The sequence below is a fragment of the Ovis canadensis genome, chromosome 16 (genome assembly GCF_042477335.2).
Source record: "Ovis canadensis isolate MfBH-ARS-UI-01 breed Bighorn chromosome 16, ARS-UI_OviCan_v2, whole genome shotgun sequence".
NCBI classification, from domain to species: domain Eukaryota; kingdom Metazoa; phylum Chordata; class Mammalia; order Artiodactyla; family Bovidae; genus Ovis; species Ovis canadensis.
This window is the reverse complement of record NC_091260.1, coordinates 81,808,195-81,835,795: the sequence shown is the minus strand read 5'-3', so window position 1 is coordinate 81,835,795 and position 27,601 is coordinate 81,808,195. Positions and strand designations below refer to the sequence as shown.

Genomic DNA, 27,601 nt, shown 5'->3' with positions numbered 1-27,601 from the left:
AATCATAATTAGTGGAAGCAATTCACATGTGTTTTGTATACTTCAAATAATGTTTTACATATTTTAAAAGGGTGATTCAGTAATTAATTTGAATACTTTTTTGTAAAAATATAAGATGGATGGGCTTTGAGGTCCAACTTGAAAGATACAACACATAGAATTTCATCTCCCATGGACACTAAATATAATCACTTTATCTTAAACCACAGAAGCCTTGACTTAGCTATAACCTAAGATATCTGCAATGTTTCCTAATAGTTATTATGGTTCTCCATCTGTGACACTTTTAAAAATAGTCTACTTAAATCTACTTGCATAATGTAGTTTTAATGACCCATGTGAAATTTTGTAAGTATGCTAAATTCTATAAATTTATTAAGCATTATACAAAGGAACATTTCACTGTCGATCTTCATCTCTTTGAAGGCCCCAATGAGTCCCTGCATTTGCTGCATTTCAGAATTTTTAGTATATATTTGTATTTCCATTCTTCTTTCCATTCATGATGGTAAAAACTTTGAATGCATTTTTTTTTTATCTTTTCATTGTAAAGACTACCTCTCAATTATGGTCTCTCTTCCTTCCACTGATACAAACCAGAGTCTACTCTCATAATATAAATAGAACATCACATTCCTTAGAACCAGAGAATGTGCTTTTGCTCTTAAGTAAAACACACTACAGTTCAAAAGCATCAATTCTGAACTGTGGTATTGGAGAAGACTTTTGAGATTTCCTTAGACTGTAAGGAGATCAAATCATTCAATTCTAAAGGAAATCAGTCCTGAATATTCATTGGAAGGACTGATGCTGAAGCTGAAACTCCAATACTGTGGTGACCTGATGTGAAGGGCTGACATTGGAAAACACCCTGATGCTGGGAGTTTGAAGATGGGAGGAGAAGGGGACGACAGAGGATGAGATGGTTGGATGGCATCACTGACTCGACGGACATGAGTTTGAGCAAGCTCCAGGAGTTGGTGATGGACAGAGAAGCCTGGTGTGCTGCAGTCCATAGGGTCACAAAGAGTCAGACATGACTGAGAGACTGACCTGAACTGAACTGAAAACACACTAAGCCTGCCATGGTCAAGGATCTGATGAAACAAAATACCAACTGACCAACAAGCCAGCCATGCTCAGAGGCCACATTAGGTTGAAGGTGATCATGTTCATGGAATACAGATCATGAAAGCAGATATAGAGGGAGACGACAGCTTATGCACTGATGTGGAGAGGCAGGGAGGAAAAGAAATCCCTTGTCCCTGAGATGCTATCTGCACAGGAAATGAAATATGGAACCATCTGGTCAAAACACAAAACATTTACTCATTTCACAGCTCTGACTTTAATGTGAATAATGTCTTTGATGAAATATTATAAAAGACACACAAGTTGGTTTATATCACTCATTAGATACATGTGTGTGTGTGTGTGCTTAGTCAAAGAGTCATATCCGACTCCTTGTGACTGCATGGATTGTAGCCTGGCAGGCTTCTCTGTGTGTGGTATTTCCTAGACAAGAATACTAGAGTGGGTTGCCATTTCCTTCTCCACAGGATCTTCCTGACCCAGGGATTGAACCTGAGTCTCCTGCGTCTCCTGCTTTGGCAGGCAGATTTTTTACCACTGAGTCAACAGAGAAGCCCAATTCATTATATAGTCTGCTTATATTGTGATATGTGAAACATACTCATTTGAATCTATTTCTATATTTACTATACTATGATGTACAGACAACTGAAAATACTTTAAAACTTTTGGAAAAGTTTCTTTTTAATCAATGAACTTCTAATAAGGCTATAGATGTATGTATAAAATACACCTTAAGATATACTATTCAGCATATTGCAGTATACTGTAACAGGCAAATATCATTTGAAAGATTCAAAATGTGCATGTGTTCAAGGAAGTTTAATTGCCAGTGGCTTCATTTTCCTCTAGTGAATGCCTGTTTTATATAAGCAATATCAACATTTACTACAGCTGTGCTTGGAAGAAAAAAAAATAGTGATCAAAATAAATTAGAGGAAGATATATTTAGTATAGTACTTTTGTAATCACAGATTATATTTTCTTGCAAGTCGTTTCCTCAAGTAATAGCTCAAGTTTATATGAAGACCTAAACAAGCAGTTTATCGTTTGCTTCTTTAAGAGACTTTGCCTCGCTGACTGCCTATCCCCTAACTCATGGTGGCATTTTCTTTACAATTTCCAGCACCCAACACTCAATACTAAAATGCCACGTTCCCCCCAGTAGAAATTTTGTTTTATTCATCATCAGAGTAACCCAGTGAATGGTTTTGGATGAATGAACACAAACAAAGCATCTAAAATGAAGCTTTTTAGCAATGGTCATTATCTCTTGCCTGTATCACCGAAGTTCTCTCCTACCAGCTCTCTCGGTCATTCTTCAGACCTCAACCCACCGCTTCTATTTTTCTGCTAATTCTAAATAATTATCTGAAAAATACAACTCCCACAGACTTAGAAAACAAACGTATGGTTACCAAAACGGAAAGGTTAGGGAGGGATAAATTAGGGGATTGAGGTTAATAAACCTGCATCTCCTGTGACTCCTGCATTGCAGATGGATTCTTTACCAACTGAGCCATCGGGAAAGCCCCTTACACATACTACTATACATAAAATAGACAGCCAGCAAGGATCTACGACGCAGTGCAAGGAGCTACTCTCAGTATTTCGTAATAATCTAGAGGGAAAAGAATTTGAAAAAGAGTATATATTTCGGCTTCCTTGGTGACTCAGCGATAAAGAATCCACCTGCCAGGGCAGGAAGTGCAGGTTCCGTCCCTGGGTCGGGAAGGTCCCGTGGAGGAGGAAATGGCAACCCACTCCAGTATTCTTGCCTGGAGAATCGCATGGATAGAGGAGCTGGTGGGCTACAGTCCACGAGATAACAAAAGAGTCAGACAAGACAAAATATGTACCTAAACCTGGGTCACATGGCTGCCTACCTGAAACTTACACAAGGTTGTAAATCAACTTAACTCCAACGCAGAATCAAAATTTTTAAAAACACAATTCACACTGTATGTCTGTCTACTCTGATCTCACCAATATCTTTTCATTACCCTAAGGACTAGGTTTCAAATCCTGAAATCGGCACCACGGTCTGTTCTGACTAACGCTGTGCCGGGCCACGTCATCACACGATCACTTCCTCTCGTCTCATCCCGCGGCTCCTTCTTCCGTCTGTGGACTTCATGCCCCGCACTTTCTTCAGGACCTCTGTGGACCAAGCCTCCACTCTCTGGCAATGCCTCCCTCCTCCTTCACCATTGTGCTTATCATTCCTTGGACATCATCACCTTTTACATCTCCAGTATATCACTGGAATACTGACTGCTTTTTTCTGCTTTATCTTGGTACCGCCCTTGGAATAAAATCTTTTGATGAAATCCATGTGCCAGCCTCCAGAACCTGTGAATATATATATATATATATGTATATATATATATATACACACATACATATATATATTCATATATATATATTCATATATATATACACATATATATACACAAATATATATATATGTACACATATATTTTGTTACACAGCCAATGGGAATTAGGGTTGCAGGTGGAATGAACTTCCTAATCAGCTGAATTTAAAGGAGCAAGACTAACCTAGATGATGCCGGTGGGTTCAGTGCAATCACGAGGGTTCTAAAAGGTGGAAGAGGAAGTCAAAAGAGAAGGTCAAAGTCACGAGATGTGGGAAGACCTTGAAAGATGGAGGAAGGGATCTAGGAACATGGGTGGACTTTGCAATTGGACATGTCAAGAAGACAGACTCTCCTCTGGAGCCAGAGCAAAGCAACTGGGCCATGTGGACAGCTTAATTTTGGCCCAGTTAAGTCAGCAGGCTTCTAACCTATGGAGTTATAAGACAATATGTTTGTAATGTATTATACTGCTGAATTTATAGCCAATTGTTATGGCAGTAATGGAAAAGCAGTACAATGAAGCAGTTCCTCTTCCCAGGTGGCACCGTGTCTGAGTCTCTCCTTGGCACTAGACTGCTATGTCTGTGAAGCTGGAGACCCTGTCTGTCCTGGTTCCTACTGTCCACCCAGTGTGGTGCCCAGCACATGGCCAAATCTTTCATATATGAAGATAGATGGGCTGAAGCAAATTGTATCTCAGAGATTTTATATCATATTCTTTGAAATTGTGAAATAAGATATTTGCATCTTAAATTTTTATGACTGGAGTTCTTCCCAGGGCCATGAAATCAAAGAATCAACGTGAAAAGCTCTTAAAGGAGTCAGGGCTCTGAACTTGGTCTCCTGCACTTCTACAAGGGCAGTTGATCTTGGGCTTTCAGTTCAGGTCAGTTCAGTGGGTCAGTCGTGTCCGACTCTGCAACCCCCTGGACTGTAGCATGCCAGGCCCCCCTGTCCATCACCAACTCCTGGAATTTAATCAAACTCATGTCCATTGAGTCGGTGATGCCATCCAACCATCTTATCCTCTGCCATCCCCTTCTCCTCCTGCCTTCAACCTTTCCCACCATCAAGGTCTTTCCAAATGAGTCAGCTCTTCACATCAGGTGGCCAAAGAATTGGAGTTTCAGCTTCAACATCAGTCTTTCCAATGAATATTCAGGACTGATTTCCCTTAGGATGGACTGGTTGGGTCTCCTTGCAGTCCAAGGGACTCTCAAGAGTCTTCTCCAACACCACAGTTCAAAAGCACCTTGGGCTTATCAAAATATGAAGTGTTATTCACTCAGTCATGTCTGACTCTTTGAGACCTCATGGAGTGTAGCCCACCAGACTCCTCTGTGCATGTAATTCTCTAGGCAAGAATATTGGAGTAGGTTGCCATTTCCTTCTCCAAGGGATCTTCCTGACCTAGGGATCAAACCCGTGTCTCCTGCACTGCAGACAGATTCTTAACTGTCTGAGCCACCAGGGAAGCCCAATCTTCCATAAACGGTTTATGTGCCAGAAAAACTGCTACCTGTCTGTGGGCTTTGGCACGTTCCTTTTTCATTGACTAGAGTGCCCTTTCTCCCCAGGTGGTCCACTTAGCAAACTTAGCAAATGTAGGACACCTGCATTGTCCTCACTGACCTCTGTGGCTTCTCTTCACTCTCCAGGAAGAGGGAACAGGTTCCCCATCTATGCTGACCCCATTCCTGCCACAAGACGGTGTTATGGCAATCACCAGAGCTCTCTCCCACAGTAGATGCAGGTCAGTTTAAATTACAGATCCTATAAGAGTGAGTTATGGGAAATAAGAGGCTCTCCATTCACATTTAGTAGACTAATGTGTGTGTGTGTGTGTGTGTGTGTATCTTTTTGTTAAAAAGCAACGTTATATTTTACTTAGCATCATATGTTCTAGATCTAATCTTATAAGCTAATGCTTCAAGGGAGAATTCATTTATGTATGCCACCATCAAGGATCCTGGAATTGGAATAAAATAAAAGAAAGCTCATTCTCTAGAAAGTTTAAAATCATCTTCAAGAAACCGTGAGCTTTTCTTTTTTTCTTTTCTTTTTTTTTTTTTTTTTTTTTGGTAACAAATCTCTATTTTATGGTTGACTTAGCTTAACTCCAGACCTCCAGACGTGTCAGTAATCACAGTGGGGACTCAGGATGCATCAGTAATCATGGTGGGGACTGATGGCTCAGCCAGTCGTCAGGTGAGGGTTTATGCTTTCTGCTCTGCCAGGCGCCTTCACAACTGCTAGGACTGTACAGTAGGCAACAAACATGCCCCTCGAGGGGTTTACACTTGGATGGAGGTGCTTATGGGCTGGTCAAGTGGCTGTGAAGAAACATGAGGCACAAAGATAAATAAAGCATGACCTATTTACACAGGAAATGAAGTTTAGAGGATCTAGACTGATACACACCCATGAATGATTTAGTACACAAAGGGATAGAGTTATGCTCAAATTCAGAAAAGTAGGTGATCTCTTTGAATAGCAACTAAATACATTTTTATAAGGAAAGGTGTCAAGCTGACGCTTAAAGAATGAGTAAAAATTAAGTAAAAATTAAAAACTGAAAACACAATTTATTGTAGAAAGAACCGCTTATGAGAAGAAAAACATGAGATTCTTGATGTCTTTCAACTAGTATTGTCGTTGTTGTTCAGTTGCCAAGTCACGTCCGACTCTTTTTGACCCCATGGGCTGTAGCTCACCAGGCTCCTCTGTCCTCTACTATCTCCCGGAGTTTACTCAGATTCATGTGCATTGAATCAATGATGCTATCTAACCACCTCATCCTCTGCCACTCCCTTCTCCTTTTGCCTTCAGTCTTTCTCAGCATCAGAGTCTTTTCCAATGAGTCAGCTCCTCATATTAGGTAGCCAAAGTATGGGAACTTGAGCTTCAGCATCAGTCCTGCCAATGGATATTCAGAGTTGATTTCCTTTAGGGTTGACTGGCTTAATCTTGCAGTCCAAAGGACTCTCAACGGTCTTATCCAGCACCACACTTCGAAAGTATAAATTCTTTGGTGTTCAGCCTTCTATATGGTCCAACTCACATTTGTCTTTCTATACAGTTCATGGGATTCTCACGTCAAGTATACTGGGATGGTTTGCCATCCTCTCCTGTGGTAGATCACATTATGTCAGAACTCTCCACTATGACGCATCCCTCTTGGGTGGCCCTACATGGCATGGCTCATAGTTCCATTGAGTTATGAAAGTCCTTTTGCCATGATAAGGCAGTGATCCATGAAGGGGTCAGAGGATGAGATAGCATCACCAATCCAATGTACATGAACTTGGACAAACTGTGGGAGATAGTGGGGTAAAGGGAGGCCTGATGTGCTGCAGTCCGTGAGGTCACAAAGAGTCAGACCCAAAGGGGTAACTGAACAGCAACACCAATCTCACATCTGTACATGACTACTAGAAAAACCATAGCTTTGACTCTACAGACCTTTATCTACAAGGTGATGTCTCTGCTTTTTAATATGCTGTCTAGGTTGGTCATAGCTTTCCTCCCAAGAAGCAAACATCTTTTAATTCCATAGCTGCAGTCAACATCAGCAGTGATTTTGGAGCCCAAGAAAATAAGATCTGCCACCTTTTCCACTTTTCCCCCTTCTATTTGCAACTAGTATAACTACTTCCTTTTCATCCACGCTCACAATCACCCCTTCATTTCCACAGTGAAGTTATTTATCACTTGGGTGGAGATCTGCTCATCCTATGAGCCAGTGTCCTTTCCTGGCATCACTTTTTTATTCTCAAGGTAGGCCCTGAGCTAGACTTACTCAGACAGTGTAATTCCGTCTCCTTACCTGTAGCTTATTGGGCAAGAACTGGGCATGTGGCCCACGCTGGAACAATCAGATTCCTTTTCCTAAGGATTTGTGTTTGGTACCTAGAAGCATCCAGTCAGTTTGTGAGCTGAGCTGGGAATGTCTCTTATAAGATTATAAGACGTGGGTACCACGTGGATGGAGAAACAGAATGAAGAGTGAATAGCACCGGCTTTCAAGGATGGCAGGAACAACCCAGAATGGGAGTCCTTCGTGCTGGAGGAATTCCGAATGTTAGTGTCAGCTTGCTTTCTCCATGAGATCCACCTTGTTCCTGTCCCTGATGCCATGTTTTAAAATCTTCACTGCTATCTATTTCCTTAAAGAACAGTTTCTGAAACTTGAAAGTCAAGCCTACATTAATGCATATGGTTTTGGCAACTCTCAAATCTTTTTATTTTTATTTTTTTAATTTCAGTTTTCTCTACTAAGCTTCAGATATACACCAACTTACCTGCCAGAGAGCCCAAACCTGCAAATTCCACATTTTTCTCATTGATAGGGTCCATCTCATCATGGTGCTATCCACAGCCTGTCCTTGCATTCTGCTTTGCCTTCTATGTTGAATCACCCCATGGCCCAGCAGAACGAGGAAGCAACCTTGGGGTTCAGCTCAACTCCCCCATCCACAGAGCTGCTCAGCTCCCTGCCAGGCTCCCAAGTTTGGGGGTATGCCACAGCTGCTGTCCCATCTGTCTGGATGGTTCTTTTGTCTGTGCTCCCCACTTATGCCGTTCACTCTGCACCTGGATATTTTCCAGGTCCACTTTGATAACAATGCTCAGGTCAAAGTAATGGAAAAAAAACTCAATTTACGTGAACCAAATATACAACCCTCCAGAGGACCTAATTTAAAAGCCTTTGTTGCAATGTCCACAAGCAGAGATGTGAGAGAAGATGTCCAAAAGCAGAGATGAGAGAGAAAAGAAGAGGGAGGGGCAATGAGGGTTGGGAAGGCCTTGCCCTCAGAGGTGGAGGGGGTCATCTCAGGACGATTGCTACTGCATGGCGCTAACGATCAACCCTGGGGACCCAGCATCAAGAGTTGAAATGTGTCTGCCCTGATACTGAGGAAGTTGGAAGGACTAGATGAGAGATGAGATGAAAGGAAGGTAAAAAGAGCGAGAACGGTATGTTAATTGGAATAAAGGAATACGAGTGATGGCAGCACCGTGGCTGGTGTCAGAGTTTGAGCTTTTGGAAAGTGGAAAGCAATCTGCAGTCTCAGTAGCCATGGTGATGATAGTGTCTGGCGGAGAGGAATGAGAACTGAGCCCATGGAAGAAGCTGACTTATTCTGGAGGCAAGACTCTGTACTACCCATAGTTTCAAGTGCAGCCCTCGTGGGCAGTGGGCGGACCACAGAAGCTGAGAAGACGGAAAGCTCTGAATCTCAAACATTGGAAGAGCTCCCTGTATCTTCCCCAAGGTCAGCCCCGAGCAGTTACTTTGCTTATACCCATTCTCAGAGCTGGAAGAAAATGTATTCATTTATTCAGTTTGAATTAAAAAAAAAAATTCACATCATCTCAATAGGATTAACATAATCAAACTCCTAATTCTTTTACCCTCCAGGATAGCATTAGACTTGTCAGGAGTTCTTTTCGGTGGTAGAGAAAGATCTTCTTTATAAGCGGCCTCAAAATCACCCCAAAAAGTATCATCAGTCAGACAGGTCCTGCCTCACCCACTTTTCTTGCTTCTTCCCATAAAAAGTCGCCAATCATCCAGGTATTGTGTGACTGTTTATTTAAAAGAACCACAGAGTTCCCTGTTTGATGAGGTTCATAACAGAAATATTTTTGTTACACACCAAGGGGCTTATTTGTATATGGCTTACCTAAGAATGATACTAGAGGCTTTCTAATCTGTTAGTTATTAAATGATTTATTCTAATTTATTGAAAAAAGTGAACATCATGGACCAGACTAGAGCTTGAAACTATTCAAATGGGGCCTTATTGGTTCCAGATGGTGGGGGGGAGACAGCTCTTGAGAGCCTTCTGACGTACTCTGGGATTCGGTTTTGGATTCAGGGGTTCATCTGCATCCCCTGGAAAACAGGGCAGGCCCCTGAGCTATATCGGGCCAGTGGGGCAGGACAGGGCTATCACTGGCTTGAAAAATGGGTCACAGTTCAGACCAACCTTGTTAGAAAATGGTATGGTCCAGAATCCAGAGATGACCCTCCTCGCTGGACAGTCCCAAGGCAGGACTTCAGGACTAGGAAGAGGGACGTGACCAGATACACACAGAGATTTCTTACCCTGAAAAGGCAGACTTCGGCTGGTGGTTTGCAAGGCGTATATCTACCCACCTGCCCAGATGGAGGCTACAGGAGGATGTCTGTATGTTTCCATTACATTGACGTTGGATTTCCTTAGGCAAATAGCAACGAAAAAGTCATCTGACAATTCCAGGAAGAAAAAATGCGTGCGGCCCCTCGGAGGGAGCATCTGACAGCGTTGTGACTGTGCTGCCTCTGGTTTAGGAAGTGCAGACAATGCAGGGCTGGCAGAAAGTGTATTCAAGACAGGCAGGGTGGTTCCAGAACGCGAATCAAAAGGGCACCTGCTGAATCTGTCAGAGGCACTTTCAAGATGTAGCACCAAAGAGTTATATCACAAAGGTCACTCAGAGAAATACGAGTGTCACAGAGTTAAGTACATCTAGGGAAGATCAGATAATAGGAAATATCCTTTTTTTTTTTTTTTTTTTTGCCAAAGCTGAAATGATAGATTGAGAAAACAGTAAAGTGAAGCGCACGGCGGACATAAAGGGAGATCAAGATGATGGGAAAGAAATAAAATAGGAGGGTAATACAATAGAAGTGAAGCCATAGAAATCATAAAAGGAACGCTTGGAAACAAGAGTGAAACTTATTGAATAAAGTAAAATTTATTCAGAACATTCAGATGGTGAGATTCAGAAAAATAACCCATGGAGTGACATTCTGGCTGATTGCAAGATGCTGTGAAGAATACATTTTTAAAAAATTGTCATATGTTCTCCTAGAACAGTGTATGAATAATTTAACAGGAATGCCAAGATTTATGAAAAGAGCATTATCAGTGAAATGTTAATGCCAGCCCCAAGAATTTGTCTTTTAGGTGAGGTTTTGGTTCTAATCTACATAATTATTTCTGTTTGCCGCCCCCATGCTAAAAACGGATCAGAGAAAATTTCGAAGACCCTCAGCATGTGAGACGCGGTCCAGGATTTACTGCCTTGGTGATTTAGAATGTGCGTTACCCGCTAATTGAACTGTTCCGGCAGTATCATGGACGGATGGGCCAGCCCCCTCCTCCTTTGCCGTCTGCACTTTGCCATGGCGTTGCTAACAGGATTTCCACATGTCGCCCGTGGGTTTTTCCTTGCGCATCCTCTCAGTGGGAACACCTTTGCCACTAGGTAAGGCATAACCAGGGCCAGATTTTCGTGGAGAAGGAAAATGAAACAAGTCAGCATTCACTGCAGGCACCAAGTGTCACGACCTGCAGTTGCACGTGAGGAGGCAGTCTTGGGCTGGATACTTCCAAGGATGCCCTCCTGAAAGCTCTTACCGAAGCCACTGTCGACCAAGTGAAGGAGCTTGCTGGGTTAAGTCCTACAATCTACATTGACACCACCAGCATGGGCGTGGGTGGTGGCTGTGGGTCACCTAGCCTGGGAAGATGCTCACCATCACCAGAGCAGAAGCTGGAGTTCTTTGTTGAACCTAATGAAGAGAAGGATGAAATGAGATGCTTGCCTCCTGCGTCCGTGATTTTACCTTTGCAACCCTTGGAGAATCGGGTGAACGCTTCACACTCTGTTACATCTAACACACACATCCTGCTTAGGAAAGAGCAGCAGGTCCACTAGATTTATTCTTTTGCAACCTTTTGCCCCCAGCTAATCTGTGCTTTACCCACTGATGCAAAGATAATTCAATTTACAGAATGTTATGCAAGCGCTCATTGAACTTTATGGGACTCTCCAACACCAGCTGAGGTTATAAGGAAACTTATAAAGGAAACTGAAGCAACGGAGGACAAGGGTTACAGTATCGACTTGCTGATGCTGTACTTTCAGACATTTGTATGTAGACAGGCTTTATATGTCTCTCCCTTCATACTGGCTGGACAGGTTTCCAAAGATACCATCAGTTCTTTCTGGCTCATAAAAAAGAAAGAAAATATTGTCAAAGGGAGGCAGTTTCCTTCAGATCCCACAAAGACACAGGTCTAAATTTAAAGGATGACACTGAGCTTCTCATACCAGCCTCTGCGGCCTTCTGACGGCGTTGTTTGCAAGGCATCCCTAGTGCCTTAGAAATAAATGTCTTGAGCATGCTCAGTCACGCTGCTTCTAAGTCATGTCCAACTAATTGCAACCCCATGGACTATAGCCTGCCAGGCTCCTCCGTCCATGGGATTTCCTGGGCAAAAATACTAGAGGGGGTTGTCACTTCCTTCTCCATAATGTCTTGTAAACATTCTTAAATTTAATTAACAATGCTTGAACTAGGTACCTCTTCATAAAGCCACCGAGCTAAAGTAGACTAGATAACATTCAATTGTATATACAAGTACTAGCGAGTAAACTAAATAAAATCCATAATCTATTATGGTTTAAAATTTGTGCATTGGTAACGAGTGTCCATTCAGGTCAGCAAATGTCCTCGGGAAGTAAGTTTATAGCAATTTTTCAGGTACTGGTACTAAGCAACCTATCATAGAAGAGAGTACACCAGTTTTTCCCTAAAAAAGAAACACAGTATTTTGGTACATAAAGAAATATGGGGAAAAAAAGTTTGTATATCTTTCAGTCTGCAATAGTACAAAATAATTTTACCCAGTTTTTATCATTGATATAAACTATATTGGAAAAGACAGCAGAAATCTGCCCCTAATATATAAATCATTTAAGGAAATGGCAACCCACTCCAGGATTCTTGCCTGGAAAACCCCAAGGAAGGAGGAACCTGGTAGGCTACAGTCCATGTGGTCGCAAAGAGTTGGACACAACTGAGCCACTTCACTTTCACTTTCTATGAATCACTTATTTGTAAAGTTTGGGTATGTTATTATCCTTTTCCCCTTCTTATTCATTTAGAATGTTGTACTTCCTATCCCCACGAGGGAAAGAACTGACCGGACAAAGCACACAGTTCCCACAATGACAAGAAGTCTTCTGTAACAATCGCATCCTTTCTGTGAAGTGTCCGCCATCTGTTCCCCAGCACAGGCAAGTGCAGTACCCACCGCAGCCAGAAGGGGCACAGCATGGTGCTCCTGAGCCCTTTCATCTGTCACCCCAAAGTCCTGCCAACAAGGTGTCCCAAGTACCTGACGACAGAGAGTTGGCACAGACCAGTGCTGTGGGCATGTCTGTGATGTTCTGGTTCTGTGCAAAGACCCTCAAAGCCCTTCATTCCTATTGACACCAGCTGCAGCCTCAGGTCCCCCCTTCCCACTCATCACCTGCACCCCAAGCTCCCACTGGCTCCACCAGCTACTCTCCTCCCCACTCTCAAAGCTCCCACTGAGCCAAGAATCCCCTCTTTGTTCAACTTCTCCTTCCCCACTTCCCCTTGCTCTTACGGACTCCTGCCCGCTCCAGAAGATGCCGTGTCCCCAGCAGCCCTTGCAGAGGTTTTTACTCTCCCCTGTTGTACAGAACACTTGTTGCATCGCCGGCCCTGTTCTTGGCATTTTACGGGCAGTAACCCATTTCACCCCCTCAACAGCCCCATTTTGCAGACAAGCAAGCGGGGTACTAAGGGGAGCGAGCCGTTTTGTCCCTTCTGCAGCCGGCGTCGTTTCTACTCCACCCCTCTGCAAACACCCGGCTCCACTGAGGCGAGCTCCTCAGAGGGTGCCATGCCGGGTCCTCATCATGGACGTGGGCACGCCCCCCGGGCGTGCCGCATCACTCAGGCGGCCAGCCTCTGGTCTGCTCTGCTCGCCGTATCCTGTCTCCTGAGGACTTGGGCAGCCGTCTGGAAGATGGCACCAATGGCGCGTGTTCTCAGCACTCACGTGTCAATACTCCAGGGCTCGCTTCCTCCAGCCCACGTTCTCAGAACGTAGCGTTGACAACTAAACCCCGTGTAGGCTATCAAACCCAAACAAAAGTCCACCTTTTCTCAACACTATTTTCCTAAATGGTACTTTCATCCAACTAGTACTTCCAATCTATTGATTTCATAACAATTAAACAAATTCTCAATGTCTTAAGCATGATTTTGGAAATTCACTACTTTCTCCTGACTTAAAAATGAATACAAGTCAACAGTATAAAATGTCACCCTCCTGTACCCCAATTCAATTCGCAGAGTTCTCACCATATACCTTCTGGACCTTACAGATCAAGAGTCAGTTTCTTGAGAAAACTTTCAAAATATGTTCCTGTGTGTTCTAGCCAAAGCAAACAAGGGGTCTTAAAGTCCGCATTTTTATTTAAAAGGCAGAAGGCTATGCATATTATCCATCTTCCCTTTTTTCACTTAATAAATCTTTAGGATACTTCTAGTAGGTCTGTAAGAGCTTTCTTTGTCTTTTTTATAACAACAACAAAAAATAATCTTGGCCGTCTTCAAGTATGCAGTTAGTAGTGTTGGTTACGTTCGCATTGTTCTACAGATCTCCACAAGAACTTTTTCATCTGGCAAAATTGGAACTGATTTTTGTAAGCAGTGTAAGATAACGGTGTAATTTTCCTTTTCATGTGGATATCCAGTTTTCCCAACACTATTTGTGAAGAAACAGTTCTTTCTCCAGTGTGATCTATACATCCTTGTTGAAGATCATTTAACCAGGTACACCATGATTTCTGGGTCATCTATTCTGTTCTATTGGTTTCTATTTCTGTCTCAATCTCAGTCCTGCCCTCTTTTGCTTACTGTAGTTTTGCAACATGTTTTGAAATAAGGAAGAGTGGACACCTCCAGACTTATTTCTTGTTTTCAAGATTGTTTTGGTTCTTTGGGGCACCTTGAAATTGCACACATAATTTAAGATGTCTTCTATTTCTGGAAAAAAAAAAACGCCTTTGGAATTTTAATAGATATTGCATTGAGTCTGTATATCATTTTGGATGACTTAGCATTTAAGCAATATTAAAAGCCTTTCAATCTATTGACTTTTTATTTGTATTTTGTATTCTCTGTCTTTATTTTACTGTATTCTGTTATATGTTTGTACTGATTTATGTAGTTGGCAATTTAATAAATCTGTACTTTGTTAACAATTATTGACATCAGTACAACTTTGCTATTAGGAATAATGCCATTGCAAATAACCACATATACACATGTTTTTTGTTATGCTAGGAGAAATTTCCAGAGGTGGAATTGCTGGGTCAAAATGCATAGGAGTTTGTAATTTTGAATAATGTGCCAAATTGCCCTCTACAGAGGTTGTACTAATTTACATTTCTGATAGTCATGGTTTAGAATGCTCTCTTCTTCACTAATTCAATGAATGTACATGATCAAACTTTCAGATTTTTTCGATGTAGTGAGCAGAGCTTGGCACTTCAGTGTAATTTTAATGTGCTTTTCCTTTAGTAAAAGTGAGGTTGAGTATCTTTTCTCACATTTCTATCTCCTTTCTTGTGATACCAGTCTATATATATTGCCTGTTTTTCTGTAGGGTTGTTGGTGTTTTCTTATCAGCTTGAGGGAAGTGCTGTCTATTAGGGAGAACAGTACTTGGCTTGTGATATGTGTTGTAAAAAGTCTTTTAGGTTTGACATTTATCTCAAGCTTTATTATTATTATTTTTTCTTTTTTGGTTCATACAGTGAATTTCAGCTTTTGCAGTGAAATTTAATTATATTTTCTTTTATGACTTCTTGATTTTAGTCAGCTCTTTCTTCAAGATTATTAAGGCATTTTGCCATGCCTTCTGGTCCTTTAATAAGTTTACATTCTATAATTAAATCTTTGAACCATTTGAAGTTTTTTGGGGTGTGGTGTAAAGAATGGGTCCAACATTCCTGTGTTCATAAATCAATCCGGTTGTCCCAATACCGCTTATTGAGAAGTCTATCTTTACTCCTCTTACTTAATTGCCATATTAATAAAATTCCAAAGTCCCAGGGCATTTCAGGGTATTTCCTTTGGTCTATCTCTTCATGTGCCAGGACCCTAACACTCTATTAATGGAGAGTTTATCATGTGTTTTAAGATCGGGTAAGGCTGCCCACGCTCCGCTGGCTTTTCTCTCACAATGTTCTCTGCGTCTTTTCGTTCCATACGAGCTTTAGGACCCTTTCATTTTACTGCTCCCAAAATATCTCTTGGCATATTTTTATTGGAACTATGTGAAATTTGTAAATTAAATTGTAAGAACTTCATACATCTTTAGTTTTGAATATTCATGTTAAAGAACATGGTATGCCTTTCTTACGTTCACTTATTTTTGTGCTCTTTGTATAATATTGGAAAGGTTAGTTCAAGTAAGTATTGTTTTTTCCTCTTGAACGTAGTCATCTTATATTTGAGTATATTTGGGCTTCATTACTTTAAATGGGCACTTTTCCATTATACAGGTGTATATATATATATATATATATATATATATATATATATCAGTTCTCTATAAATTATTTTTTCACTTTTCACAATTTCTGAATTTTGATATTATTTTCAAAAGTGTTTTGTTGATTCCCTCATTTTTTTCATGTCACATATGATCATATAGTGAGAAAATTATCTCATCTTTTCCAGTTTTTTTCAACTTGCTTTATTTCTTATCTAATTGCATTGGTTAGTGCCTCCTCCCCAGTGTTAAATGATGCTGGTTTGTAGTGAGCATGCTGATAATCAAAGGGATGTTTTGCATACTAACGTATCAGCAGTATATATAGATGTGTATATATGAAAAGTCCTAAATGTGAAATGAATAAACATAATCAAAGAACACTTTACTGACATAATTATTTAATAATCTTGAGCTGATTCCAGATGGTGCGATGGTTGAATATTAGGAAAGCTATTGATTTAATCCATAATATTAAAGATCTAAAGAAAAATATGCTCATCTCTATACATGCTGACAGGCATTTGGAAATATTCAACAACTATTCATGATTTTAGAAAAAATTAATAAATCAAAAACAGATGGCCATTTCCTAATTGATAAAATGTGTCTGCTTTTGCCCAAAAGCCAGAATTACACTCAATAGTGAAACACAAGAAGCGCTGCAAGTTCTTATATTTTATTTGTGCCCAAGTGTACGGGTCGGAGAAGGCAGTGGCACCCCACTCCGGTACTCTTGCCTGGAAAATCCCATGGACGGAGGAGCCTGGTAGGCTGCAGTCCATGGGGTCGCTGAGAGTCGGGCACGACTGACCAACTTCACTTTCACTTTTCACTTTCACTTTTCACTTTCATGCATTAGAGAAGGAAATGGCAACCCACTCCAGTGTTCTTGCCTGGAGAATCCCAGGGACAGGGGAGACTGGTGGGCTGCCGTCTATGGGGTCGCACAGAGTCAGACACGACTGCAGCAACTTAGCAGCAGCAGCAACAGCAGTGTATGGGTTATTTCAGTGGACACTCCACAATCAGATATAAAGGAAACATTATCTCTATTTCCTGGAGACAGTATTTGCTGTATATAAGGTAAATCTCCTTTACTAATGATATTATTAATGCTTATGGTTCTTCTAGTTCTCGCTGTTTCTGTGATTTGTGCTTCATTAGTATGGCAACTATGCTATTTCATGCACAGATGTTCATAACTGCCACATCTTTCTTATCAAAGTTCATTTTTATATTATAGTTTCTTTTTAATCTTGTTTAAAGTTTTCACCCGAACTCCTTATTTTGTTTGATTTTAAAATTAAGTCGCCTGCTTTCTCTTTTCCTCTTATAGCTCTTTGCTTGTTCTTTTGTTTTAAAGTTTTAAAATCACAACATTTTAAGTGGAACAATATAAATTTGGGTTTCACTTTAAAATGTGTTTATTTACATTCATCAAAATAATAAATATGTTTTGTTTTAGTCCTTTCATATAATTTTGTGTATTATAAATGGCAACCCACTCCGGTATTCTTGCCTGGAGAATCCCAGGGACGGGGGAGCCTGGCGGGCTGCCATCTAATGGGGTTGCACAGAGTCGGACATGACTGAAGTGACTTAGCAGCTTAGCAGCAGCAAAGCCTTTAATAGGTGTTCAACTTTTTTGTGCTTTTTTGGTGAATAGATTTTTGTATTTAGAAAGGCTGGCATTTTGGGTTTTTCGTTTTAGTGATTGCCTTTATGATTAAAACTTAATTTAGCACCCTTCATCTTTTCATTATTTAGGCAGTATCTATTAATACCTTCTACAAGTGATAGTGAATATGGCATCATTTTTATGAGAAATTTTTTTTAGCATTAGCGTTGTTTTGTTAAATATCTTTCTATTTTTTCTTAATGTTCCACTTAGAAAGAGATATCCTAGTCACAAAAATTGTGCTTGTTTTTATCTTTGTGCAGCTTTGGCTGGGTGCCTTCCTTCACATCATGAAAGCAAATTCCACTTGCGGGGTTATGTTCAGTCATGCTAATCAGTAGTTGTAGTCATAATTTCATCCGTTTGGAGTTTAGTTTCCATAGTCACTGCTTGATTGGCTGAGGTTCTTCATCTGTAGTTTTCATGGAGTTCATGGAAGAAAAGAACAGTCCTTGGTTGTTGCATGCTAAAGATAATGATTTTGACATTATGGAGCTAATTTTTAGGTCTGTTTTTCCTTGACCAATAATATGGTCTATTAAAATAAATTTAAATTGTCTTCATTTCAGAAAGAAATTTACTCCGGATGTTGTCTCTCTTTGGAAAGCTACATGTTAAAGGAGGAGATGGATTTTTGGAGTTCATGGCATCTGAGAAGTCTCTTTTTGCTCTAAAGAAAAATTTCTTTTGTTTCATTTGTTTTATGTTATACTTTTGGAGACTTCAGTGATGGAGAAATTAGATTTTCATATAAACTTTAGGTTAACTGTTGCTTTCAGTAAGAATGCCTACAGAGACTTTAGTTAGGATTACTTTGAATTAATAAATCTGTGAGGGGAAACTGGGGCTTCCCAAGTGACTCTAGTGGTAAAGAACTCACCTGCCAATCCAGGGGACATAAGAGATGCAGGTTCAATCCCTGGCCTAGGAAAATCCCCTGGAGGAGTGCATGGCAGCCCATTGCTGTACTCTTGCCTGGAGCTATGTGTCCAAAGAGGTGGACACAGCTGAAGCGACTTAGCATGCACGCTCAAGGGAAATTGACATCTTAACAAAACTCAGACCTCCAATTCATGAAAAAAAGTTGGATAATCTCGTGTATATATGTGTGTATATATATGACTAACATATACGTATATATGTATAAATATATATTTATTCATTCTTTGATTTTTCTCTTCAGTTTCCTATTTTGCAAATCTCAAACAATTTTGTTGGGTCTATTTCTAAATATTTCAAATTTTTTGGCTTTACTGAAAATTTTTCTTTGAAATTTTCCTATCTAATTGTTTATATATATTATATAAAAATATATCTAGTATATAAAAATGCAATTCTTTTTGTTAGCTTTCAATACCATAATATTGCTGAACTCTTATAATATCTACTACTGTTTTTCTAGATGCCTTGGAGTTTTGACATAGATAATCTAGTCTATAAATAGAAATAATTTTAGCCTTTATTTTTAATCTCCTATAATGCCACTTCTCTCTTTCCCTTACTATACTGTACGGGATAGTTCCTCCACATGCTATTTTGGTAGGCAGAATAATGCCCCCACAAAAAAAGATGCCCACACCCTAATTACCAGAGCTTGTGAAAATGTTGCCTTAAGTAGCAAAAGGGACTTTGCAGATGTGATTAAGAGTGTGGACTTTGAGGTAAAGTGATTATTCTGGATTATCCAATTGGACACAACCTAATCATGCTAGCATTTAAGATTACAGGAGTCCTTTCATGTAGGGTTAGCACCGGAATGATGCTAAAGCTGAAGCTCCAGTACTTTGGCCACCTCATTCGAAGAGTTGCCTCATTGGAAAAGACTCTGATGCTGGGAGGGATTGGGGGCAGGAGGAAAAGGGGACGAGATGGCTGGATGGCAACACCAACTCAATGGATGAGTTTGGGTGAACTCCGGGAACTGGTGATGGACAGGGAGGCTTGGTGTGCTGTGGTTCATGGGGTCCCGAAGAGTCGGACACGACTGAGTAACTGAACTGAACTGAGCTTTCATGTAGGGTTAACATGGCTGAAAGAAAGAAAAGAGAAGACCTCTGGTTGTAATACAGGCTCAGCCACTGTTGGTGACTTTGAACATGGTGAAAGGAACCATTAGTCAAGGAGCGTGGGCGGACTCAAGGAAGGTGGAAACAACCTTCAAGGACAGACAGCAAGACTCTGGGGACTTCAGTCCTACGACTGCAAGAAACTGAGTTCTGCCAACAATCTGAACAGGCAGGAAGTGGTTCACCCCGAAGGCCTCCAGTCAACAGAGTCCCGGTGACACCTGGATCTTCACTTCTGACCCATACATAGATAAAATAATAAATATAAGCGATCCTAAGACACAAAGTTTTTGATGATTTGTTGGCTCATCAATAGAAAACTGATATAGGTATTGAATAGAAATGTTGATAGGAAACATCCTTGTTTTTATTCTCAATCAATGCATTTTATTCAATCTTGGGGGAAAGTATTGTCTGTCACCATGAAGTATAATAGCTGTGGTTCTGTGCAGCTTGCCCTTCTCAAGTTAAGGAAGCTTACTTTTCTGTTTTTTTGTTTTAATAAAGCATAGTTGTTGGATTTTGTCAATGTTTTGTCTGCAAACCAAACAAACATTATGGAGATAATGTTTTTTCACCTGCAGCATATTTGTATAGCAAATTATATTGATCAGTTTGCAAATATTAATTGAGCCTTATATTTCTGTTGATAAGTACCATTTAATCATGATTTATTATGCTTTTTTTTAATAATGCTAGATTTCATTTCCTTACTTTTTTAGAGCTATTTATCTATACTTTTTGTTTCTGTGGACTATCTTTGTCTAGTTCTGATATCAGAATAATGCTGGGCTAATAAAATAAACTTGCAAGACAGCAAAAGAGACACAGATGTTTAGAACGGACCTTTGGACTCTGTGGGAGAGGGAGAGGGTGGGATAATTTGGGAGAATGGCATTGAAACATGTATACCATCAGGTAAGAAACAAATCACCAGTCTATATTCAATACAAGATACAGGATGCTTGGGGCTGGTGCACAGGGAGTATCCAAAGAGATGATATGGGGTGGGAGGTGGGAGGGGGGTTCAGGATTGGGAGCTCATGCACACCCGTGGCTGATTCATGTCAATGTATGGCAAAACCAAAACAGTATTGTAAAGCAAAATAAAGTAAAAATAAAAAATGAAATAAAATAAAATAAACTTGCAAATTTTCTCTATCCTGTATTTTTTGGACGAGGTTATGTGGAACTGGTATTGGTATTATCTCTTCCTCAGGTGTTGACAGAATTTGCCAGTAAAGATACTTGAATTCAGTGACAATAGTTTAAACTAAAACTTTATTTTATACAGATATATATATATAATACTATCCCGGTAATCTATTTCTTCTTGAATGAGCTTTGATACTTTGTATTATTGAATAAATCTGTTTAGTCTATGACATTGTACACTGTGTGTGTCTTTAGTATTAATATTGCTCTGCTCTCCTTTTAATATCTGCAGATTCTCTAGTGATGTCATTTTTAAATTTCTGATATTAGTAATTTAGGTCCTCTCTTTTTTTCTGATCAGTCTGGCTAAAAGGTTCATCAGTTTCATTGATCCTTTTGAAACAATCTCCTTTAATTCCACTGATTTTTCTTTTTTTTGTTTCTAATTCCACTGAACACTACTGTTAAGTTTCTCATTTCCTTTTTTATGATTAAGTTTAATTTTCCTTTCCTCTGTAATTTATTCCTGTGTAAGTTTTAGCAATTAGTTTGAAACATCTGTTATTTTCAATGTAAGCATTTAAAGAAAATTTCCTTCAAAGAAGTGTTTTATCTCCATCTTATAAATTTGTATATGATGTATTTTAATTGCAATTCATTTTAATTTATGTTCCAATTCTCTATGTGACTCTTTGATCCATGAATTATTTAGAAGTATAGTATTTATTTCTCAAATTTTGGAGAGCTATCTAGTATCTAATATTGATTTTTAGTTTATTTTATTGTAGTCAGTGAAAAACATTGTGCACAGCTTCAACTATTTTAAGTATATTGAAGTTGATTTTTCTGAGACAGCAAATCAGTTTTCTCAATGCTATTTGACGCACAATCTATTTCTCAGCAGTTTAAAATGTCAGCATTACAATATATACTAATCTCACACATTTTTGAACCACATAAAAATATTTGCAGTGTTTAATGCATCTCCACGGAAAATACATTTAATTTGTATCAGGTTTTTCCATGTGATCTTTATTCCAAAGAAAACCTATTATGGGCCTAAAACCATGAGTGATTTTCAGGACATATCTATTTTTTAAATCATTTTGCAAAAAGTTGTAGATTTTTTCAGGGATTTGGCTTATCCTTGTAAATAACTATTTTTAGCTAAGTACTTTTGTAACATATCATTGGCTATTCTGGACTCTTTCATGCAATATGAGTTCAAAATCTCTTATGTAATTAAAGAAGGGCATTGTTTTCCGTCTGGGCTTGACTTGCAGAATTGTGGATGTCAAGATCATGAAGATACCATTGATTTAAGACTGCACAGTTTGTGCTAGACTGGAAAAAATGTTCAAGTCATACTCTCAGATCCAAGGACAAAGGTGAAGACTTTTTTAAAAATTTCTAATCATTTATTTTTTAAAGCACTTGACAAGGGTAGTCAGTGATGCACAAAAAAAAGAGGAGAATCCTTCTGCCTGCCCCAGGGGAACAGCAGCGGAAAGAGACAGGCATGCAAGTCACAGGGAAGGCGACATGGAATGAATGTGAGGGAGTGTGTGTGTGCTTCGTTGCCCAGGTTTTCTGTATCTATATCCATATCCGTCTATATTTATACACAAAGGTAAGAAGCAACCTTTTGAAATGATCCTCGCTGCAAAAGGCTGAGAAAAAAGATGAGAAAAAGCTTCCCAGAGAAAGTGCTTTCAAGTTCCTAGTAGCTCAAGGGGCCTTAGAGAATTTGCCTTAAGAGAGAAATCCAAGCTCCTGACAGAATGAGGGAAAGAGGCTGTGAACTAAAAATCAGTTGATTGTAAACTGAAGCACTTCTTCTGGAACAGAAGTGCCTGAAAGGAAGGAGGCATTGCATAGACAGAAGTGTCCCTCTCATAGCGTTTTTGTTTTTTTTTTTAATAGAGGGTACATTTAAGGAAGTGGATAATAGGAAGTGAACAAAACCAGAGCATAGAGCCGTGCAAGCCACTTCTCAGTAAAAGATCTCTCCGTAATGAATGGGTCCTTAGGGTTGTTCTCTGGAAAATTGCATTTTTTTATTTTTTTGAGGAGTATTTCCTATACATGTACACAGACACATCTACACAACTATTATTTTTTTAATCAGGAAAGCATCTTTGCCCCTAGATGACATTTCATATTGACAGTGCCTTCCAGGATATTTGTTCATTGATGATCGAGATCCCATATTTATGGAAGAAATATTTTCTTTTTTTTCTTTACCTACCTCAAGGCACAGCTATCTTGCATCTTTGCAAAGTGCCCAGAGCAGAGTACTCTGGTGCTATCTGTTAATACCAGAAGGTTCTACATTACATATTTTATGTTAAGATGCAAAGCAGTGTCACCTAGGGGCCTCAGATCTTTGAGGAAAAATGATATTTTTGTAATGAGTTTGTGCCTTTCCTTCATCCAGTCACATTTCTACACGTAGAGGGATGTGACTTTTTGGACGCTTCCTCCTTAGTCGTGTTATAAGGAATTTTCCATAAAGGATTTATTAGGTGTAGTGAAAGTGGAACACATGCATGGATTAAGTGGCGAGAAAACAGAAGGCCAGAGTAGTGAGTGTTCTGGGTTCATGGTTAATATTTACATCTCTTCCAGGTGGCATGGGTCCATTTTATCTGATATGTTGACCCAACTAGAAGCCTTGGGGGTTAGCCTCCGAATTGGGTTTACCTCTTCTTAGGGTCCCTCTTCTTTCAGAGAAGCAAAGAAGGGAGCAAGAACACTGCTGTTTTTACACAAAGCAGGCATCTACCAACCCCCAAATAGTCACAATTTCACTATTCTGTTTTAAATATAATAGCACCTGTGCAAAAACGTCTATATGTATATTATTGGGTAGGGGGACGCCAAGGAAACGGCAGATGACAGTTAGTCCTGACTGTCAATCTGCACGTTTAATGAGAAAGGCTGCCCGAGTTAATGAATCCTGGTCCTTTGTGCTGGCATCATTTTCAGCAGAACTTGCCTCTTAACACCTCAGTGGCGGCAGTTTTCAGCCCCGTTATGGCAGCTCGATGCGCCGTAATGGAAGGCGTTTGCCTTGTGAGCTATTAAGCCTATGTAAGTGATCACGACTCATTTACTGACATGGAGAAGGCAGGGTGAGGTGTGTGTGTGTGTGTGTGTGTGTGTGTGTGTGTGTGTGTGTGAGAGAGAGTGCTCACAAGCACATAGAGGAAGGGGGTAGGGGGAGGACACGTGAATGAATGACCAGTCTAAGCTCAGATGGTTAATTGCACCGGTCATGTCCTGTGAGCCTTAGCACAAGGGACCAAACAACAAGAAAGGAAAAAACAGCATTTTATGTCACAAGTGCCAGGCAAAAGCAAACCTAACTAGGTCGCAGTGACAGAGAGACCAGCGGGCCCACGGCAACCAGGTGCCCAATTTTGCCACAGCCTGTGGATTGATGCAGGCTGGTTCTGGGCCCCAGCCCTGGTCTTTCGTTTGTCTAAAATGCCTCTCCCCGTTTTTCCCTCTACTGCAGATGTAAAGCTGGAAGGCAGGGTGAAGCCCTTCCTCTTACCTCCAGGATTTGGTGGGATTTCGGCTCCAACCTACTCTGCATGCCTGCCCCATGCAATGCTGCTCCTCCAGGCTGTGCACCACCCAGACGCACGTGAGATGCAAGAGGCGGGTGTGTTTCATCTCAGTCACTACTTAGACAAAGGGAAAGAACCGTTCCCAGCACCCTCGGATAACACGCACTCAGTGTCAAGGTCATGAGAGAGGCTCCGCACCCTGCCGCCCGCCCCTGTCCTCCCCTGTGCGCCCACCTGCCGCTCGTTTCCTGCTTGTCCTTTAAGGATGAGAGATGCCGGCACTCCCTCTGTGGTCCCAAGACCTCGGCCTGGTATTAATAGATTCGAGGTGGAAGAACATAGGTCGTGTTGCCAGTGGGAACAAGCAGAAGAACAGATAACTCAGGTTAGGGCGACTCCAGAGGCTGATGACCCTGATGACTAGCTGCTGTGGTGGGCTAACAGCGGAGCAGCGGAGGTAGGGGACCGGAAGCTCAGGAAAGGGGCAGCCCCCTGCACGTGCAGTCCTTCCCGCTGGACTCCTGTGTCCCCTCAGCCAGCCGGCTGCCAGGCCTGTGACAATGCTGCCACCTGCTGCTGTACCCAGTGGGAGGAGGTGACACCTTCCCTGGGATGGAGGGGAGGAGCTGACAGGGAGAAGGAGGGAGGGGAGGAGGGAGAGGAGCCAGGGGAGGAGGGAGGGGAGCCAGGAGAGGAGGCCTCTGTTCAGGGCCAAGCCAAACACCCCTCCCTGGACAGGGTTTCCAGGGGTGCAGGGTGGGCTCTGCAGGCGGGACCCATCTTAGATCGCCCCTGCTCACCCCAGGAGTGTTGGTTCAGGTGGAAACCAGACACATACTCAGAGCCCCTGCATCCCAGAGGTATGAGACACCCTGAATCTCTGCATTCTTTGCAAGGCTGCGGGCACCTGGGATGCTCTGCAGTTACAGGCTTTCCGTGCTGGCATTCCGCTCCTGGGCGGCAGGGTTTACAGTCTCAGCAACTGAAGGGCTACAAACCAAACATCAAGGCAGCTGGCATTTTCCCTCCCCACAGAGATAAAGGAAAGTTAAAAGTAGTCTCTGTCTGGCTGTGCTGTGATGAGGAAGCATGGCTGTAAATAATGAGAACTCGTGTAACTGTGTTGTCTGTCTGAACGTGTCCCTGTGTCCAGTAGGTGAAGACACCGCAAGACGCACTGGCTTCTCCCTTCCCTGGTGTTGCTGGCATCATGGGCTCCTCCCCAGCCTTATCTCCAGCTCCGTCAGGTCACTCTCAGCAGGGCTTCCCCGTGTTTTCTTATCTTGCAGGTGGAAGTTTGCTATCCACGAAGTCAGTGCCTCCTAACGGGTTTCAGCTATGTTGTGATTATTTATTTATTTATTTTTAGATTTCTGTTTGGAAAGTGATTCTCAAACATTTCCTTTTTACTGTTCCTTGGTTCGAATGGAAAAAAAAAAGAAGTTGATTTTTTTGGACTCTGTGAATGGAAGAAGATTTAATAATTTTTCAAAGTGGCTATTTCAGAATTGACCTGGAGCTCCCTAAAGGGAGATTTAGCTATCTGATGTCAGGAATGCAGGTCAGTGAGCACGGCTTGCCCAGTGGATGGATAATGAGGGGTAGACGGGGGTTAATCGGGATCCAGTGCCCCTCCAGGGGGAGGACCACATCCTGAGCACACCCGGGCAAGGATGGGGAGCTGGGATCCCGCGGCCTCTGAAGAAGAAGATGGGAAGCACAGTGCCCTGGAGGCGTGAAGGCAACACCAGGGAGATGTTTGTGATCACGCCTATAACGATATTAACTGTGGGGAACTGGAAACAGAAAAGCGCCATTACCCAAGCAAAGCAACTGCTGAGGAATCTTTTTCTAATCCAACCCCACAAAAGTGGGCGGACGAGACTTGCATCCCACCCAGCCTCCCCACAGCCAGCTCATCTGCATTTCCAGGGAAGACAAAAATTTCCTCTGGACTGACTTCTGAAAAAAAAACTGTTCAAAGTGTGACATTTTATTTTGGCTTCTGGTAATAATGAATGCTCTGAAATGAGTATTTGAAGAATACATATTTATTGTATAAGGCTTCCCAGGTGGCGCTAGTGGTAAAGAACACTCCTGCAATGTGGGGAGGACCAGGTTCCATCCCTGGGTTGGGAAGGTCCCCTAGAGAAAGGTATGGCATCCCACTCCAGTATTCTTGCCCGGAGAATCCCACGGACAGAGGAACCTGGCAGGCTACAGTCCATGGAGTTGCGAAGAGTCAGACGCAGCTGATCAGACATGTTATATGAATTGGAGAGGAGGGGCATCTCAGATTTATTGTATTTCTTCAAAATGAGAAAGGCGATTATTGCCTGGAAAAAAACTACGGAAGGAAGAGAAGTTCAGTGACAGTGTGTGTTACCCTGAGAACAAAGAGCCTTTCCCACTTCTTTATCAGACTCGGATATTTTGTATCAGGTGGTAAGGTTTGATTTTAACAGATATGTCAAAATATCATGAGTTCCTGACAACTGCACCAGATTTTGGTCCCCGATTATAATGTAGCCTCCATGATCCTCCATGTGCAACCTCCTGTCTTAAAAAAGGTGTCAACTCCTCATGCCCACACACTTTTACACACAGCTCATCAAATATTTTGACTAAGACCCAGGGAGTCTAACAGGATGATGATCTCGGCTGGAGACAGGCTCCTCCGCGTTGTTGTGGTCACAGCACACGAGCACTTTACTGAAGACAGAGGAGCCTGAGAGGCTGAATGTAGTCCGTGAGGTCGCGAAAGAGCTAGACGTGACTCCACGACTGAGCAACACAACGCATCCTTAGGAAACTGGTCCCTGATCCCATCGCCTTAAAAAGCAGTGGGACTTGGCCAGTGAAAATGAACTTGGTCCAACTCAGCTCATAGGAAGGCATCTGAAAAGATGGCCAAGGCAAAGATGCTCGGAGGGAAATTATGATCCCTTCTTGTAAGGCATCCTGGATGTTTCGTTTCATAGAAACACGGGCTCCCGTGGCATTGCGCTTCCATAAGCAAATCAGGTGTTTCTCTGTTCCCTGATGTCAGCAGATATCAGTCCCTGATTGATATTTACTTTATTCCCAGGGATCAGACTTCAAACAGCTACCCTCTGTAATAGAGTATAGAGCGAAGCGATGGAAAGGGAAAATGATACTGATCACCCCCTTGGGCAACAGCAGTTCACTCTGATCCCTGACCTGTCTGCTGAGATTTGCTCTATCAGATCTGACGTGTTAACGTTCCAGCTCCTCAGATAATTCACATTCCAACATGT

General features: G+C 41.4%; 1 long non-coding RNA gene across 1 annotated transcript; it reads right to left on the bottom strand.

The window, feature by feature from the left end:
- Window positions 1–10,191: 10,191 nt before the first annotated feature.
- LOC138421654 (uncharacterized) lies at window positions 10,192–24,458 on the bottom strand. Its single transcript, XR_011249575.1, has 2 exons — window positions 24,308–24,458; window positions 10,192–11,036 (listed from the first exon to the last, which is right to left on the bottom strand). It is a non-coding gene; the product is annotated as an uncharacterized lncRNA (long non-coding RNA).
- Between the last annotated feature and the right edge of the window lie 3,143 nt (window positions 24,459–27,601).